The sequence below is a fragment of the Pan troglodytes genome, chromosome 3 (genome assembly GCF_028858775.2).
Source record: "Pan troglodytes isolate AG18354 chromosome 3, NHGRI_mPanTro3-v2.0_pri, whole genome shotgun sequence".
Lineage (NCBI taxonomy): Eukaryota > Metazoa > Chordata > Mammalia > Primates > Hominidae > Pan > Pan troglodytes.
The window spans coordinates 106,646,965-106,665,515 of NC_072401.2; the positions used below are offsets into that span (position 1 = coordinate 106,646,965).

At 35.4% G+C, this 18,551-nt stretch overlaps 1 protein-coding gene across 3 annotated transcripts in view; it reads left to right on the forward strand.

Moving 5' to 3' along the window:
• TET2 (tet methylcytosine dioxygenase 2) overlaps nt 1-18,551 on the forward strand; it is a 133,202-nt gene that overhangs the window by 44,500 nt on the left and 70,151 nt on the right. The gene's annotated exons all lie outside the window — the stretch shown is intronic.

An 18,551-nucleotide genomic window follows, 5' to 3' on the forward strand; every position in this document is an offset into this window, starting at 1 on the left:
ATGATTTTCTGAAAATACAAAAGAAAGAGGGAGACACAAAATACTTTTTTAATCATGTTCTTAAAATTATCTTAATAAAAATCAATTTGCTCTGAATGCCATGACCTTCTGAGTGTCCCAACCTAAGGGTTGTCAGACCGTTTTCTCATATATGCATGTATAGAAGTAGGGAACTAATATATTTTTGTCTAAAATGTTTAAGATGAAGATGAGAATGAATTCTACAATATATAATTTTGCCTGAACTATATAAGACAGTTAAAATTATAGAGATATTGCAGGAGAGACTCTGGATTAGATAGAAAAAAGGAAGAATTAGGCTTTTTTTTTTTTGTCTATAATCCTTTTAGTAGGTAATTCAGCTTCAGTTTCACTAAATCTTGTTTATGCATTCAGCATAACAAATCTTCTAATAAGCCTGTATAGCTCTAATCTCTGCCTTACTGCAGACACCTGAGGATATAAGTATCCACTCTGCCACTTGATACTTCTTAGAGACTGTTCTGGTGCTGAGAAATCCTTTCCAGTGTGTCCTCAGTTGAACTCCCATGATTCCTGGATGTTGCCATTTTCAAGACACAGGGCAAGCGCATTTGTCTAGATTACCTCTCTACCTTGGGAATTTTAAGTCACTCTGTGAGGGAAAGAGAACTCAGTATAGTAGTAACTCTCAGAATGAAAATTTTCCCCTTGCTTGTTAATATTTTTAGAGTAATCATTGTCACTGAAAATAGACTTCCTCTTTCCCCTCTCATGCTGGAAAATCTTAGGTAATTATGAATAAAGCATTCTTTACTTTTCCCCTCCTCCCTTGATGATTGCTTTACCTCACTCTGTGAGAACTGTGACTACTCATTCTGCTCTTGTCTTTTACATGAGAACTGAGAGCGCATTTTTAAGATGGAATTTTCCTCCTTAATGAAGTCATAACATTAGTCAGAAGGTTTTCTCTTCTTGAACGTTAAGCCTGGGTAAGGAATAAAGTGCAGAAGTTTATGGAAAATTATAAGATAACTTAAAAAAAAAACGAAGACAACAAATTAAAATGTTAGCCATTGAGGGAAAATGTTTTACAGGCAGCTCTCTGAGGAGTTCTTCCCTCATATCTCCTCAAAAATCTTGTTTTGCATTTAATTTTTTACAGTTGGATAAGCTCAGCCCTTGACATATTTTCAATAGCAAATAAGCCTAGAGTTTATTTTTAGTACATTTATTAGGAATGTGTTCTTGGGAAAATTATTTAACCTCTGTAAGCCCTGCTTTATATGGCAAAGAAGAAAGTAGGTAATAATAGATAATAACAGGATTATTTTATGCATTACCTGTACATTGCCCAACATATAGTAAGTTCTCAATTTTGTATTGGTATTTGTTTTATTATTAACCACTTTTATTAATGTTGCTTTTAGTTTTTGAAATATGAATTCATTCAAAAATATTTCTTGAGCACCTGCCAAATACCAGGCACTCTTCTAGGAACTAGAGTGGCATTAATGAGTAAGAGACAAAAATCTCTTCCCATGTTGAGCTTAGAATCTATTAGAGTAAGAGACAGACACATACAAAATAAAATGTATAATATACTAATACCAAGAAGTGCTAAGTATAAAAATATAAAGCAGAAAAAGGAAATTGAGTGGCAGGGTTAGGTAGTAATTGAAGATATAGTAGTCAAGTAAGGCAGCTTCAAGAGAAGATTATGTCTTAAATAAAAATCTGATAAAGGTATAGAAACAAGCCATGAAGTTATCTGAAGGAATTGCAGGTAGTGGAGAACAGCCAAAAGACCTGGAGTAGTAAAAGGTTTTATGCAGAGTGATTTAAAAAGAATCACAGTATCTTATACATCAGTAAATATTTACACATACACTTAAGTAAGTGATATGGACAAGAACTTTGGAAGTTGAATAGCAAGGTCCATCTGGACTATAACAGAGGAGGCTTCACAAAGGAAGGTGACAGGGCATGGCCTGGATCCTGAAGGACAGGAAGAACTGGGATCGATAACAAAGAATGACATCCCAGTGGAGAGAAGTGGAGGGGAAACAGCATGAAATGGAGTGAAATAAGAATGTTGGCCTTTAGGGCAGGAATGGGCCAGGCAGAGGGCAAGTGGGAAGCAGGAAAAAGGCGACCTTGTATAGAGTTCATGTTGGCAAATAGAGAGAAGATGGGAAAGCATGGTAAGGCCAAATTTAGTAAAATCCTAAAGTCAAGCTAAAGATTATTGCATGCTATCCTGAAAATATTGGGGAATAATTAGAGCAGATGAGTAGAAAGGTGAATTCTTGTATTTAGCTATATCATTATTTTTACAAATTTAAACAAATAAGGAAATGGAGGCAGTAGTTGGAGTAATTTAGGAGATAAATTGAAAATGGATTTTGTTAAGAGAGAAGGGAAGATAGATTTTATATATTTTAAGGAAAAATGAGGATTTATTTGCTGACTGCACGTAAGAGATAAAAGAGAGGAGTCAAAGATTTCTCTAAAATTTTCAAAATGATTAATTATGTGTTGATATTAAAAGAAATAGGGAAGTTGAGACATATGAGTTTGAATTCAGCATGAGTCAGTTAAGACAATCAGATGCAGATATTCTTAAGGCAACTAAAGTTCATTTGATATTTGTCATATAGGCTGAATTATGTTTCTAAGAGCTGTTTTTACTGTGCATTAAATCCGTCTAATACTAACATAGTACAAAAGTTGTATGCTATCCAAATTTTGTATTTTTATAACAAGTTGGAGAGACAGAGAATCAAAAAATTATTGATTTGGAACCATTAGACATCAGCTAGTCCAATTAGTTCATTTTGTGGAAGGAAAAAGGATACCCAGAGATGGTTACATGACTTTATAGCCATGCCTTTAGCTATTATGTAACTTGGTCTAGCCCAGGTCTCCATACTGAGACTCTCCTCCTGCTAATAAAAAAATAATTAAAAAGTATTAGTGATTTGTATTTTGCCAGCTTGCTTGTGGAGAATAGGATTAGAAGGTTTGACTTGCCTGTTAGCACTCTCTTGTAGCCATTTTTCTAATTAACATAGACACATTTTATCCTTTCTCATGAAACAGATCTAACTTGTTTAGAAGCTTCAGTCTTCTTGATTTAATTAATCACTTTCTCCACCTTTAGTCATTGTTGAAGTTTCCTGATTTACAATGTTATCTTTTTATCTTTTCAGTAGTTTAAGGAGGAATGATATTTCTACTGTTGTACTATTTTTCTGTTTATCTTTCAGAAGAAAAATAGCTTTTCTTATTGGCCCAAAAAACCATCACCCTACAGGAAATAAATCACACTCTTTGCTTGATTTTCCTGATCTGGCTACTGATTTCTCTTCAAATTTAAGTCAATACTTAGACTTTAAGACTTCATTGTTACTTCCTTACAGGTCATTCTTATGAACTAAAATCCATAGTCATTGTTCTAGCAAGCCTGAGCAGTTTATTCTTTGAGTCACAGGATTATAAAAGAAAAAATAGACCTTAGAGATCATAATACAGTGCTCTTCAAACTGTACTCTTCAATTTTTCTACTACTCATCAGTTGTTTTTTATTCTAATAAAATATAATTACCTAGCAAGTGAGCAGACATGTATTTACAGTAGCTTTACAATTCTTTATACACTTCTTTACTCTCTCCATTACACATGCCACATGGTATGATACAAGTCATAACTCAACTATGTGAAAGCAAAACCACTCTTATACATGGTGTCTTGCATATATGTTAAGGCCCAGAGTGGTATCAGTAGTCTCTCTGTCCCAAGAGACTGAATTAAACAAGACTGTTGACATTCTTGTGGCATTTATCTGACAACCTTGGCAATCCCTAAATTCACAAATAGCTGTATAGCATTTTTTGCATTTAATGCATATCCACATATGATGTGTCCTTTGATTTTAGAACAAGTAAAGCATGCTAAAATAGACTGCACCTTATGAAAGTCATTTTCACTATTCTTGTGTTTCAGTTTCCTCATCAAAAGGTGAAATATCAGCTGCCTCTATTGATCTCAGGATCTTTTAAGTAGAAATGGAAGAGTCTTAGTGAAAACAGTTTGTATTCTGAAAGAAAATTGGATGTAAATACAGGCACTAAAAAGGTTTATTCATCTTTACAGATGTTAATCTGACCATTTTTCTCAAAATGTGAAAATAGTATGGATTTTCTTAGCTCATTTAATATTGAAAGACTAGAAAAACAAGTAATGATGTTCTAGAAGAATCTATGATCATATAATTACAGTTGTCCTTCAGTATCTGTGGGAGATTGGTTCCAGGACCCCCCCATGGATATCAAAATCTGTGGATCCTCAAGTCTCTTATATAAAATAGTGCAGTATTTGCACATGATTTACATATACCCTCCCATATACTTTGAATCATCTCTCGGTTATTTATAATACTACAATGTCCATGCTATGTAAGTAGTTATTACACTGTATTGTTTAGGGAATAGTGACAAGAAAATTAATCTGTACATGTTCATTACAAACACAGCAATCCATTTTTTTTCTGAGTATTTTGATCTGTGATTGATTGAATCCACAGATGCTGGAATCCATGAATACCCATGGGGGGCTGACTATAATGTTGTCTATATGCGTAGCAATTTTGTAATTCTCAACCAAGGACACGTATAGTCCTTGAATCTTGGTAGGAGTCTTGGGGACTTTTCTTAAAATATTTTGGCCATCTTCTCAAGATCTTGACTCCTACCCCCACTTGTACACGTGCACATACTTGTGCACACTCACACACAATACCCTTCCTTAAGTCCTGCTCACCAGCTTGCTTCCTATTGCATTGAGAGCGTTCAACTTGTAGACCAAGAACTTCCACCATATTTTTCCACCTCTACCCCAAAACACAGTTTAGACATATCCATTCTTTTCATTCTTCAGAGTCATCTCACCACTTCCATAAATTATTTCCTAATTGTTCCCTCTGCCTCTGTTCTTTTTTTTTTCTGATGATCAGTTCAAAGTACCTCTGTATGACCATTCTTAAGTGCAAATCTGACCATCTATACCCCCTTCTTAATATCCTTTCTTTTATGGATACCCATTTCAGACTTTATTAAAGGAGTGGAAGCTTCCCCCTCCCCACCTCACCACTTGAAGTTTTTGCAATTAGAATGGAGTTTATCTGGTTAATGCAAAAATAGATGTGATGTAGAATTCTTGGGGACACCTACTTATCCCCTTTTCAGAGTGGCCCTGAATAGCTCTGTGAACCCAGGAATCTGAAGAACTCAGAACAGAAAACCATCAGCCTACAGAAAGTAGATCAAACTCTATGCTTGATATTCCTGATCTGGCTCCTGGTTACTCTTCAAATTCCTCCTTACTATATTGTCCCTTCAGATATGTAAATCTTTACCGTGACATCATATTTTACACATTGAACCTTTGTACCGCTGTTCCTCTCCTGATGAACTTCCCTTTTCTCTTAACTACGCAGCTCAGATTTCTCATAAGGGAAGCTTCATATTTGTTGTGGCGCTGTTGTTCCTCAAACATCCTACTTACTGTAGTCATTTGTTTATGCTTGTCTCCTTTGCAGATTCTGAAATTCCTAGGGCAAAGGCTGCATCTTGTCTTCTTATTACTAATATTTTACACAGTATCTGGTTACATAGTAGGCATTCAATCATACAATTTAAAAGAAGAGGTTGACTTTGTGATCTTTTTCATATGCTTTATTTCCCTCTCCCCCTACTGGCAACTTCTTTCTACTTCTTAAAATAGATACAGCACTTGCCCATTAAGTGGAGGGAAGAGGTGTGGGAGTCGAGTAGTTGGAACTTCAAGTGTCAAAACATGATAATCTCATTTGCAAAGTTACATTATATCAGAGCTTGAACCTCAGAGATACTTAATTATAAGTAACACTTGTGGAACATTTGATACCTACATTTTTTTCACTAAAGTATCCTATCAAAATTAAATGTGTTGCAGTTGAGATTTGTGAGGTTTTAGCTATTTAGAGACTTTAGGGATATGTTTAGTGTTCTAATTCTAATAGTATTGATGAATATAAATGTTTCACTGTAGAAAGAGAAGTTTGAGAGCTGTTGTGAATGATATTTGATGTCTATTAGGTGATAATTTCTGATGACTAAACATGCTCAAGACCTTAGTGAGAAATACATGAATACAGAAAATATTTTGAAAATTATGAGAAGTTTATCATTGATTATAGATTTTCTTATCCAGCAGTTTTTGATTGTGTTCTGTTTTTCTCTGTCAGAGAAGCAGAAAGTGGTCAGTGGACTTTAGAATGTAGGCTCTTGTAGGAGGCCATATGTTTGAGAGTGCTGTCCAGGTGCTTTGTGATGTGGCTGAGAATGGATGCAGGCTTGCAGGGAAAAACTAATACTGTAGATCTCCAGAGAGCATTTTAGGAAAGACTTCTAAGCTTTAGGTTCCCTGACCAAAGAGTAAAAAGTGATTCTTAATATCCATAGCTATAGAGGAAAGTAAATACACTTCCCACATCAAATTTAGAATTAAATATTTAGGCATTTCAAGTGTATTTCATTTAGAACAAAATAAAATCATATATTCATTAATGAAATATAAAACCAGATGGTCTCTGAAAGGTTTTTCCCTTTACTCACTTTCAGAGTAAGGCGAGGAAGAGTAGTTTTCTTTTTTAATTTATATTTTAATTGTCCCTTTCTGTTTTTCCAAAAGTTTTATTTTTTGAAAGTGAGTCACCTTTTAGACATTTGAAAAATTAGAATTACTATGATGTTTATTCTATTAGTAAGTCTTCCTAGAGTAGCAAGGTAGAAAAGCATCTCTGAATGCCTACATAGGAAGTATTTAATAAATGTTTTTTGGGCCAGGTGAGGTAGCTCACTCCTGTAATCCCAGCAATTTGGGAGGCCAAGGCGGGTGGATCACCTGAGGTCAAGAGTTTGAGACCAGCCTGACCAGTATGGTGAAACCCCATCTCTACTAAAAATACAAAATTAGCTGGGGGTGGTGGTGCATGCCTATAATACCAGCTACTCGGGAGGCTGAGGCAGGGGAATCGCTTGAACTCAGGAGGTGGAGGTTGCAGTGAGCCGAGATCGTGCCATTGCACTCCAGCCTGAGCAACAAAAGTGAAACTCTGTCTCAATAAATAAATAAATAAATAAAATACATAAATAAATGCTTTTTGATTTAACGAAGGTGTCATTGTCCTATGAAAAGGAAAACTATCAAAATATATTTTTTAAAACTTAGCTTTTGATAATGATATGGAAGATATTTCTCTTAATTAACCTAAGTCAAAAACTAAAATATGTTATAAAATGCTAACATCAAATATTTGAGACCAGTTAAAGGAGACAGAAGGAAGTTATGGAGAAAGAAGCAGTAGCCAGAAAATAAGGGCAAGAAAATGTTTTCTAAATTTATGAGAATCAGAATGTTTACAAAATTGCTATTGTTATCATCTGGAAAAAATATGCCTTGTAGGCTGAAAAAATGAACATTCCCTTTCCATACCATGCAGGAACCTTCTTTACTGCATTCCTAAGAGGACTAGTCTAGCACCTAATTGGATACTTGTGGTAATATTTGGGAACTCACTGATCTGGTACATCAGTGTGGGAGTCGAGTAGTCAGAACTTCAAGTGTCAAAACATGATAGTCTCATTTGCGAAGTTACACTATATTAGAGCTTGAACCTCAGAGATACTTAATTATAATTAACACTTGCAGAACATTTGATACTTAAATTTTTTTTTCACTAAAGTGTCCTACCAAAATTAAATGTGTTGCAGTTGAGAGTTGTGAGGTTTTAGCTATTTGGAAACTTTAGGGATATGTTTAGTGTTCTAATTCCAATAGTATTGATGAACATAAATGTTTTACTGTAGAAAGAGAAGTTTGAGAGCAAGTTGAGCAAGAATCTGTCACTCTAGGTCTTCTACTCTTTATTAAAGAATGTTGGATTCATTTATAACTTACTGGTCCCTTAAATATTAAAGTTTGGTGTTTGGTATCTTAAACATGATTACATCCTTATAGGGCTCTCTTCTAATTGCCTGGATACTGCACATCTATTAATACAGTCTCAAAGCACACTTGCTTTTTTGATAGTAAGAGCATACGATTTAATCACATTGAAGCTAGTCCGCAAAGGTTTTTGTCTTTTTTTCAGGCAAGCAGCTGATGAATGAATCTCTACTATCCTTCACTTTATGACTGTGATTTTCTAAATAAATGTTGGAGATTTTAACTTACAATTTATTAATTTCCATCTTGTTTCTTCAAGTCCCTCCTTTAAGTCTAAGGAAATTTATGGAAATCTTTTTCCATACCATCAAGTGGCTTATTTCTTTTTAACTTTTTTTCCTTGAGTTCAGGAGTACATGTGCAGGTTTGTTGCATAGGCATCCTTGGGTCATGGGAGTTTGTTGTACAGGTTATTTCATCACCCAGGTATTAAGCCTAGTACCCATTAGTTATTTTTCCTGATCCTCTCCCTCCTCCCACCCTCCACCCTCTGATAGGCCCCAGTGTGTGTTGTTCCCCTCTGTGTCCATGTGTCCTCATCATTTAGCTCCCACTTATAAGTGAGAACATGCAGTATTTGGTTTTCTGTTCCTATGTTAGTTTGCTATGGATAATGGCCTCCAGCTCCATCCATGTCCATGCAAAAAAACATGATCTTATTCTCTTATATGGCTGCATGGTATTCCATGGTGTATATATAACACAGTTTTTTTAATCCAGTCTATTATTTGTGGGCATTTAGGTTGATTCCATGTCTTTGCTATTGTGAATAGGACTGCAGTGAAAATATGTGTGCATGTGTCTTTATAATAGAATAATTTTTTTTTTCCTTTGGTATATACCCAGTAGTGGGGTTGCTGGGTTGAATAGTATTTCTGTCTTGAGGTCTTTGAGGAATCGCTACACTGTCTTCCACAATGGTTGAACTAATTTACATTCCCACCAATAGCATATAAGTGTTCCTTTTTCTCCGCAACCTCACTAACGTGTTATTTTTTGACTTTTTAATAATAGCCGTCCTGACTGGTGTGAGATGGTATCTCATTGTGGTTTTGATTTGCATTTCTCTAATGATCAGTGATGTTGAGCTTTATTTCATATGTTTGTTGGCCGCATGTATGTCTTCTTTTGTAAAGTGTCTGTTCATGTCCTTTGCCCACTTTTTCAATGAGGATGTTTGTTTGTTTGTTTTTCCTGTAAATTTAAGACCGTTATAGATGCTGGATACTAAACTTTTGTCAGATGCATAAATTGCAAAATTTTTCTCCCATTCTGTAGGTTGTCTGTTTTCTCTGTTGATAGTTTATTTTGCTATGAAGAATCTCTTTAGTTTAATTAGATCCCATTTGTGAATTTTTGCTATGAACTGGATCTGATATAAGCATATGTTTAATTTTAACTCCCAGGTCACACTGTTTTTTTTTGTTTGTTTTGTTTTTGTTTTTGTTTTTGTTTTTTTGGAGATGGAGTCTCACGCTGTCACCAGTCTGGAGTGTGGTGATACAATCTTGGCTCATTGCAACCTCCGCATTCCGGGTTCAAGCAATTCTCCTGCCTCAGCCTCCTGAGTAGCTGGGACTACAGGCACACACCACCATGCCCAGCTAATTTTTGTATTTTTAGTAAAGATGGGGTTTCACCATGTTGGCCAGGATGGTCTCTATCTCTTGACCTCGTGATCTGCCCACCTCAGCCTCCCAAAGTGCTGGATTACAGGCTTGAGCCACCACACCCGGCCCCAGGTCATACTTTTAATCAAAATGAGAAAAAAGATTGACTTCACTGGAATGCTTATGTCTTGTTTTATATTCAAGTTTTAAGTTTATGTTCTTGAGATTATTACATCTTGAGTTACTTGATAATACCACAGTTGAAATCCATGTTGTTGAATCCTTCAACCCCTTGAGGACTGAGAATTCCCTTTAATTATCTGTCTGAATCATTAAATACTTGTAAATCAAGAGTTCAATTTAGAAATGTTATACTTGATACATTTTTTAAAGCTGGATAAATTAACCTATTAAACAAAATTATCTCTTCTTCAAAAAAAGGCATCACTTCCCCCACAAATGTGTAATTTAGGAATTGTTTTCTATTGGAGTGGTTCACGCTTATATATTTTAGTTGCTCTAATGCAAGGTGTTTCCTAAAAAGTTTAAGGAAAGTATAACTTTATTTTCATGTATGATAGTAAATAATACAATAGGGGGTGCATTTGTGCTATGCTTGTTTCTGTTCCCATTTCAGTGCTCAATTACTGTAGCTTCTAATAAATAAAATTATCAGTTGCTAACATTTAAATCAAACAGTTCCACAAGTGGAAGTATTGCTTATTTGTGAGAGTTGTGTTTTTTTAAACTTAACCTTACTGAGGGGTTTTAAGGACTGCCAATTATAGATTGTACTAAGCAAAGTTCAAAGTAATAGAAGGTTACCAAGTTGAGGCTAGAATTCAATTAGTGCCAATACAGTTAAAATGGTATCATTAACAGAACATCTTCATCCAGGACCTTTTTTTTTTTTTTTTTTTTTTCAGACAGGGTTTCACTCCTGTTGCCCAGACTGCAGTGCAGTGGCTTGATTGAGGCTCACTGCAGCCTCAACTTCCCAGGCTCAGGTGATCCTCCCACCTCAGCTTCCAGAGTAGCTGAGACCACAGGGGCGTGCCACCACCCCTGGCTAATTTTTTGTATTTTTTGTAGAGACAGGGTTTTGCCATGTTGCCCAGGCTGTTCGCAAACTCCTGGCCTCAAGCAATCCACCTGCCTCGGCTTCCCAAAGTGCTGGAATTATGGGAATGAGCTGCCACACCCAGCCCCTCCGGAATCTTTAGATTACCAACTTCTGTCTTCCAGGTTTTTATGTCCTTGGAAATTTATGCATATTTTTAGAGGTAAGACCCATCCTCATCTTCTTCCTAATCCTTGACATATTGTGAACACAGATATATATACAATTAAGTAGTTCCCTGAGTTACAAATATACTTAAATATACTTTAACTTATTATAGAAGGCTTACAAAAACTGTGGATAAGTAACATATATTTATCTCAGTTAATGAATAACTGATGCTGAAAATAATGTGAATGTCAAATTAGTTCTCTTTTTTTCTAGCCCTCACCTTTGAAAAGCCTGAGCCTCTGAGATGTGAGATGACTGCTGTAAAGTGAAGCAGCAAATTTCTAGAGGCTGGGTTCACCCTTCAGGTCCTCTAAATCCTAGGTCGCTTCCCACTACTACATACTACCCTAAAAAATCTGTAATTCACAAATTTATTCTTTAATCTTTTTCATAACTTATTAAATTTTTATTGAACAAATACAGGAAACAGTTTTAAATTACTCATTGCTCTTGAATACATTGGTGATTATTTTTCTTCTCTGAAATTCTGTTTTCCTTAAAGGCAGTCATTTTTTGGTCTCTTCTAAATGACACTTAGTATTTTTAGTAACATCATAACTTCAGTGGCCACAGTGAGCCCTCATTTTGCAACATAGGCCTACTTTTCATATCTGGCTTGCCTTTTATTATTTATAATTTAATGAAAAGAAAGTACCACTCTTTCCATAGTTTTGTAATAGAATTGCTGTCAACAAAGTAGTGGATGCACTATGTTATAAAGATTTCATTGTGAAAACATGAAATGGCTGTTAACTATACATCAGGCAAAATAAAAACAGGAAATATAAACATTTCCTGGAACAGGGCAGAGTATGAGTAAATAAGGTATCAAATATAATTGGATACCTGGCCAAATATTTTTAAATGTCTTAAGAAATGTCACTGGAAAGACTGGAGTACTTGGATTTGTCTCTTATTCTTATTTTGATTCCTAACACTGTGCTTGGCACATGGTAGGTAATTAATAAATGTGTGATGGATGAATAATGATTATCATTCAATTAGTGACTAAGAGAGTTGGAAAGGGCTATCAATTTCAAATTGGTTCCTTTAAGACATTTTTACGTAAGAGTTGGGAGAAAAGTAAAAGAGCACCATATGACTATGCTTTACTAAGAGCTGCTTCCATTCCTACATTGACCATGTGGACTCATATTTGGCCTATATAATTACATTAGAATAAACAAAGCACCAAAAGTTGGAAAAGGAAGTAGTAGTAGGAGAGGGTTTTAAGCTATGTATTTACTGGGAAAAAAAGTCATGTTTTCTTTTTTAAAAATGTTCTAAACAATACTGTAATCAGTTGGGAATTGAATGTGCTTTGTGTCAGACAAAGGTCTTTGTATACAATACATTACATTTTGTATACCAATACATTACATTACACAGAAGGGAGTGCCTGGCTTTGTATACAATACATTACATTTTGTATACCAATACATTACATTACACAGAAGGGAGTGCCTGGCTTTGTATACAACACATTACATTTTGTATACCAATACATTACATTACACAGAAGGGAGTGCCTGGCTTTGGGAAACACATCTACCTAAACTCTTAACATAGCATGATGCTGCCATACAGTAGGTAATACCAAGACAAATCAGAGCCGTTATTAACAACCTTGAGGAAATGTCTTGGGAAATATTTAAATAATTTTTGTTTAATTATAATAAGGAATATACAGCCTCTGTGAAGTCATCCCAAACTCTTCGAGGCAAATTTAGTCTCCTCCCACCCCTGTTTTTTAATGTTTCTAAAGGGTGTTATGTATAATCTATTAGAAAACTGGCCAGGTGCAGTGGCTCATGCCTGTAATCGCAGCACTTTGGGAGGCCAAGGCGGGTAGATTACCTGAGGTCAGAAGTTTGAGACCAGCCTAGCCAATATGGCGAAACCCTCTCTACTAAAAATACAAAAATTAGCCAGGCGTAGTGGCAAGTGCCTGTAATCCCAGCTACTCAGGAGGCTGAGGCAGGAGAATCTCTTGAACCCGGGAGGCAGAGGTTGCAGTGAGTTGAGATCGCGTCACTGCATTCCAGCTTGGGCGACGGAGTGAGACTCCGTCTCAAAAAAAAAAAAAAAAAAAAAAATATATATATATATACACACACACACACACACACACACACACATACATACATACATTAGAAAACTAATTACATTGTTTTCTTAAAATGTTTTAAGCATCTCTCTTCCTCAAGGACAAGAATCTTGAATCCTTAGTGCATATGAGGTACTTAATAGATATTTAAATGAATAATGAGCTACTATTGCCTAAAAATATTAGACATCATGTAATATCAGGCCTACAGTTGATAGAAAAAGTATTCTCAACTAAGAATAATTTACCAGTGGAGAAAACTGTTAGTTTTCCCTTCTTTTTCTTTGCTTTATAAAATTTAAATGACATTAAGAGTTACGTTTCTTGGAAAATTGAAAAGAATATCTGTGGGACAATGGGCTCTGGGTGTAATTGCAGGATAATTTGAAAAGTTTAAAGAATATTTTCCATAGGTATAAGTTTATTTAGGCTCTGTGTCTCCTCTTGAGATGACTTTAGCAGTATATATTTCCCTGGAACACCATGCACTCTAGGTTTTCTAATTTATTCGTTTAAAATACTTGGCATTTTACTACGTAAATATTCTCTGTATCCGTAGGTACAGCACCTCTGTGTACACTAAGTGTATGTATTTTTTTTAATTGCCTTAGTTTTGCTATTCACTAGATTATTTTCCAAGGAACCTACTCTTAGATTTATTAAGCCTACTATATATATTTTGTTATTAACTAATTCTCTTATTTTTAAAAATTACTTTTCCTTTCTTTGCTTAAATTTGCTTTGTTTTCCTAAATTAGTGATTTGGAATACTTAATTGTTTTTATTTTGTTTTGTTTTGTCAATAAAAGAGTTTTAAGACTCTAGTTATACTATAGCTATAGCCAATGCATTTTGAGAGGTGCTTACATATTACAATTATTTTCAGAAATTCCCTATTTCAAAGCTTTGCTTTCTTTGAACAAAGAGTTATTTAGGAAAAGAAAGGAATAAAAATCTCAACTTATTCTCCACATGACTAGCTTTATTATTTGCAGTATTCTGTTTTTTACTTCTTGTAATACTTCTTTATATTTTGTTGTGGAATTATGTCACCTAGCAATATTTTCCTTAACTTCTTAATTTTAGCCTGTTTTCCAAGTTAATCATTTATCTGTTGTTTCAATGAATACCTAAGAAAATTTTCTTTGTCAGGATAAGGCACATGAGGTCTAAGATTTATTTCTAGAACAGTAAGCAAATCATTTCTGAAAGTGTGTTCTTCTACTATTAAGTAACATGTTTATTTTTGTCTTTTAGTTGAAGTCCCCCTCCAACCCAATAGGTACTATTCTGATTTGTTCTCCTATTCACACATTCTTGAAGGAGAGCTGATTTATCTGTACCCACAAAATTATAATATAATTTTCTCAGAGTGTTCAAAACATTGTCTTTTTTATTTTTCTTTTTTTTTGAGTTTTTCACTCTTGTTGCCTAGGCTGGAGTGCAATGGCAGGATCTCAGCTCACTGCAACCTCCGCCTCCCGGTTTCAAGAGATTCTCCTGCCTCAGCCTCCCGAGTAGCTGGGATTATAGGCATGCACCACCACTCCTGGCTAATTTTTTTGTATTTTTAGTAGAGACGGAGTTTCTCCATGTTGGTCAGGCTGGTCTCGAACTCCCAACCTCAGGTGATCCACCTGCTTCAGCCTCCTAAAGTGCTAGGATTACAGGCGTGAGCCACCACACCCAGCCGAAAACATTATCTTAATGGAGCAAAACGTTATCACCGACAAACTTTTTTCTATTGAAAATACTGCTTAAAAGATCAGGTCATGCCCACCCCACACCCCACACCCCACACCCTTTGTATTTCTCTTTTACTTGTCTTGGCCTCTAGTTCAGATTTATAGTTTGGTAATGTCTGATTTTCTTTTTTAGTGCTTCAGCCCATCTGGTTGAGGAACAGCTGTATCCCACTGGGACCTCTCCCTTTCCTCATGAGTGATGCCAGGGTCCTGCTGCCCATAAGCATTCTGTTTGCTGAGTTGGTATATATTTCCTTTCCCCAGCTTCGCTGCCTTTGGCTGCTTTGTGATTAAGTAAGACATACCCATGTTTCCTAAAGCCTCCTTCGCCTTTAGTCCTTGATGCTGGGGACCTTTTGGTTGGGAAGACAGCTTCCTTATGTCAGGGTGAGCCTGCTACACAAGTATGTAACTCAGACAGTGACCTACTGTTGAGTTTCTGTTTAGTGTTTCTTTGTCTCCCTCAAATGGTACAAATGTGGAGGGCTTCAACTACAGTCTACCTCTCTCCTGTTGGTTTTGTCTATCACAACCCATGCCCTCCAAATAAGAGATGATGGAGCAGTCTACTTATTTTCCGTAGCACTCCACAACTGACTTTAAAAGAGGGACTGGGATTGGGCTCTTAGTGATGACTTTTAATGTGGATTCATCTGCATTTTCTCTAGAAATTCTTTAAACTCTCTGCCTCTCAGCTGGCACTATTCCATGGTATTTTAGTGCTAATGGGAGATCTTTTCTAATTTTTGTTTTTCTTTGACTGTTTAAATCATTTACTGGAAAGAGGGCTTAGATATCTGCTCATATGCTCCTGCTAGTCTACAAGTCCTCCAGCCTGATTTTGTTCATGAACATGATGGAAATAAGCTTCTTAAATGCCTTTAATATTGGATACTGCTTTCAAGGAAATTTAAAATAGCAAGCAGGCTTTCAAGAAGAGAGAATAAATTATCAGCCAGTCTCGCAAGAACAAAAATAAGCCAAGTCATATAAAACAAGTTTGGAGTAAACTTGTTTTTACATTTCAAATTCGAGTTGAACTCTTCAAGTGAAGCTTCAGAGATATAAAAAACTTTAACTGATAAAGATTCCAAACATTAATATATGGAAATGTATGAGCTCACTGAAAATTTTACATAAATTTTACTAGAAGAGGTGACTGACCAGTTGCTTTTATAAGATTCTCAAAAAGATCTCAAATCTTAGGGACTAATACTGTAAGTATATGGGGAAATTAAGACAAAGATTTACCATCTTGTGAGTTTCTAGTTTGGATAATGAACTTAATTTCACAAGAAATTGCTTTAGCACAAACATGAAAACCTTAAGCATGAGAACTCTCCTTTTGAAGTACAAAGGGAGACTAAAGTGAATAACTCAAACTGGAAATGTAGAAAATTGAATTTGCTATGATTTGAAGTCCTTTCAGAATAGCCAACAGATTTTAAACAAGAGTTTGTATTGCATACTTTCTTTGGGATATACATTGAAGGAGAAAGGAGGAGGGAGTTTTAAAAGACAAGTGGAAAGCCCTTTCTGCTTATTTTGGCTATGGCTTCCATTTCAGTGTCTGTGTTTAAGGGATCATAAAAGGAACTGGAAAGATTGGTCACAATGGCAACTCTGTACCTGTATGATTTCGGATGTGAAAAGAGTTTAGCGATTTCCTTGTTAACCTATACTGCTGTGGAAGTCATTCATTATGCAGTTAGGCATTAGCAGAATAAATAAAGTTCATAGCTCTAGGAACCAAATTTAATTTTATCACTCTTCTGATTTAGAATATTTTCATATGCTTTCATATGTCCTACAGACAATAAGAAGATAGAATCAATACTTGGTGATTGATAGGTTATTTTTTAAAAGGGAAGAAAGAATTAAACATCCATGGTTTCTTCTTAACTAACTGGGTGGATGATAGTATCCCTCACTCCAGTGGGGAGTATAGATGACAGGTTTGGAGTGAAAGACAGTGAATTCCATTTTGGATAAGTTGAATTTGAAGTGCCTATGGAACATACAGGTACAGATGACTAGGAGACAATTGAAAATCCAAATTGTGAACTCTGCTGAAGATTAGAAGTACAGATCTGAGATTAAATTGCTACTTGAGTTCATGGGAATAAAATAGGTCATTCTGCAAATGGTTATCTCAATATCTTCCTGGTCATCTCTTGGGTCACCTTGCCGACTTTTCATTCTCTTTACAATCTCTAAATTCTCATGTTTTTAAGGCTCTCATCTTAGGCCAACTTATCTTGGGTCACCTTGCTAACTTTTCATTCTCTTTACAGTCTCTAAATTTGTGCTTTTAAGGCCCCATTCTCAAGCTGGCTTCTCTGTTTTGGTGGGAACTGGTAGCAAACATCCATTTGTAAACAACCCAAATGGCTAGCATTGAGCAGGACTCCCCAACATACTCCTCTGAATTACATTTTGAGTTATCTGAAGGATCAATATCTCAAACTAGGAAACTCTAGCTTTCTCATTTATTTTCATCATCTAATTATTTTTCTTGCCTTTAAGTATAAGGGATAGAGACTTGATTGATTTTTATGTACAACAAGTTAAAAAATTTAATTAGGCATCTTTGCCATTTAATCAGTTTATACTTCTTGAATCTTTTCCAGTCATCAAAAAGTTGCTGAGCATGCGCAGCTTTACTTACTAGCTTATAGCATGAAGAAGAGTAAAATAGGAGTGGATAAAGGCACAGTGGTAAGTAGTCAGTGTTTCCAATTAATCTCAAAGTTTAGGATTATTTAGCGTGAATTCTGTTCTTTGGTGTCTTCCTGCTTTTTGACGTGGTAACCTGCCATAACAAAAGGAAACAGCAGGAAACTTGGTACCAATTAAAACAGTCTTCTTCCCCCAAAGAACGAACTGTCAGCAAACAATCTCAAATTCAAAGTGATAAGTGTTTTAGAGTGAAACAAGGATAAAGAGACAAGGCTATTAAATTTTAACATCTGCTGGAACACAAAGCACATACCAGTAGAATTAAGTTTGGCATTTAATAAGATATAATTTGCACATCAGAAATGAAATAGATGCCTCAAGGCATGGTATATATATATATATATGTTTGAGCAAGGGGCACTTCTAGCAAAACTGAATACACTGGTATAAATGTCTGCGTGAAAATTTTTTTATCCATTCACTTTTGGTGTGTATTCCAGCTGTGAGTTATTCAACCAGGCTCACTAAGTTTGAGTCTGATTAATAACATTTAAGGTCACATCTGATTAACAGTATTTGAAGTTTGAATTTGTTCTAAGATGACTCAAGCGCAATAACATTTTCTATATCAAAATGAATTTCCATCCAAATAGGGAGGAAATCTGAAATTTCTGTTCCAGTGTTGACTGAGATGCTCTAGATGAGCCTGGACTCAGAGCTCACCAACTGGATCTTTATGTTAAGTAGTCAGTGGGGTTGACTTCTAGGACTAGAGATCAAAATGTTCTACACCTCTTGATATAGGTCAGTGGCTGATGTAATGTGCTTCCAACAACTTTCTTTTAACTAAAACAGTACATATACCAAGTTGGTTTGTCACAATGGAAACAAAACAGAAATCTGACAACAGATTTCTCTAATTTTTTGTGTGTATGTTTCTGAATGGAGCTAAAATACATAATTTTACTCTTCCTTGGTGAAGATGCTTTTATAAAAGAGGACGTGTTTAAGAAAATTAAGAAATGTTGTAGGTAGCCATGAAAGAATTATTTTAAACAGAATTAGTATAGAGGTGTGAAGATCTACTGAAG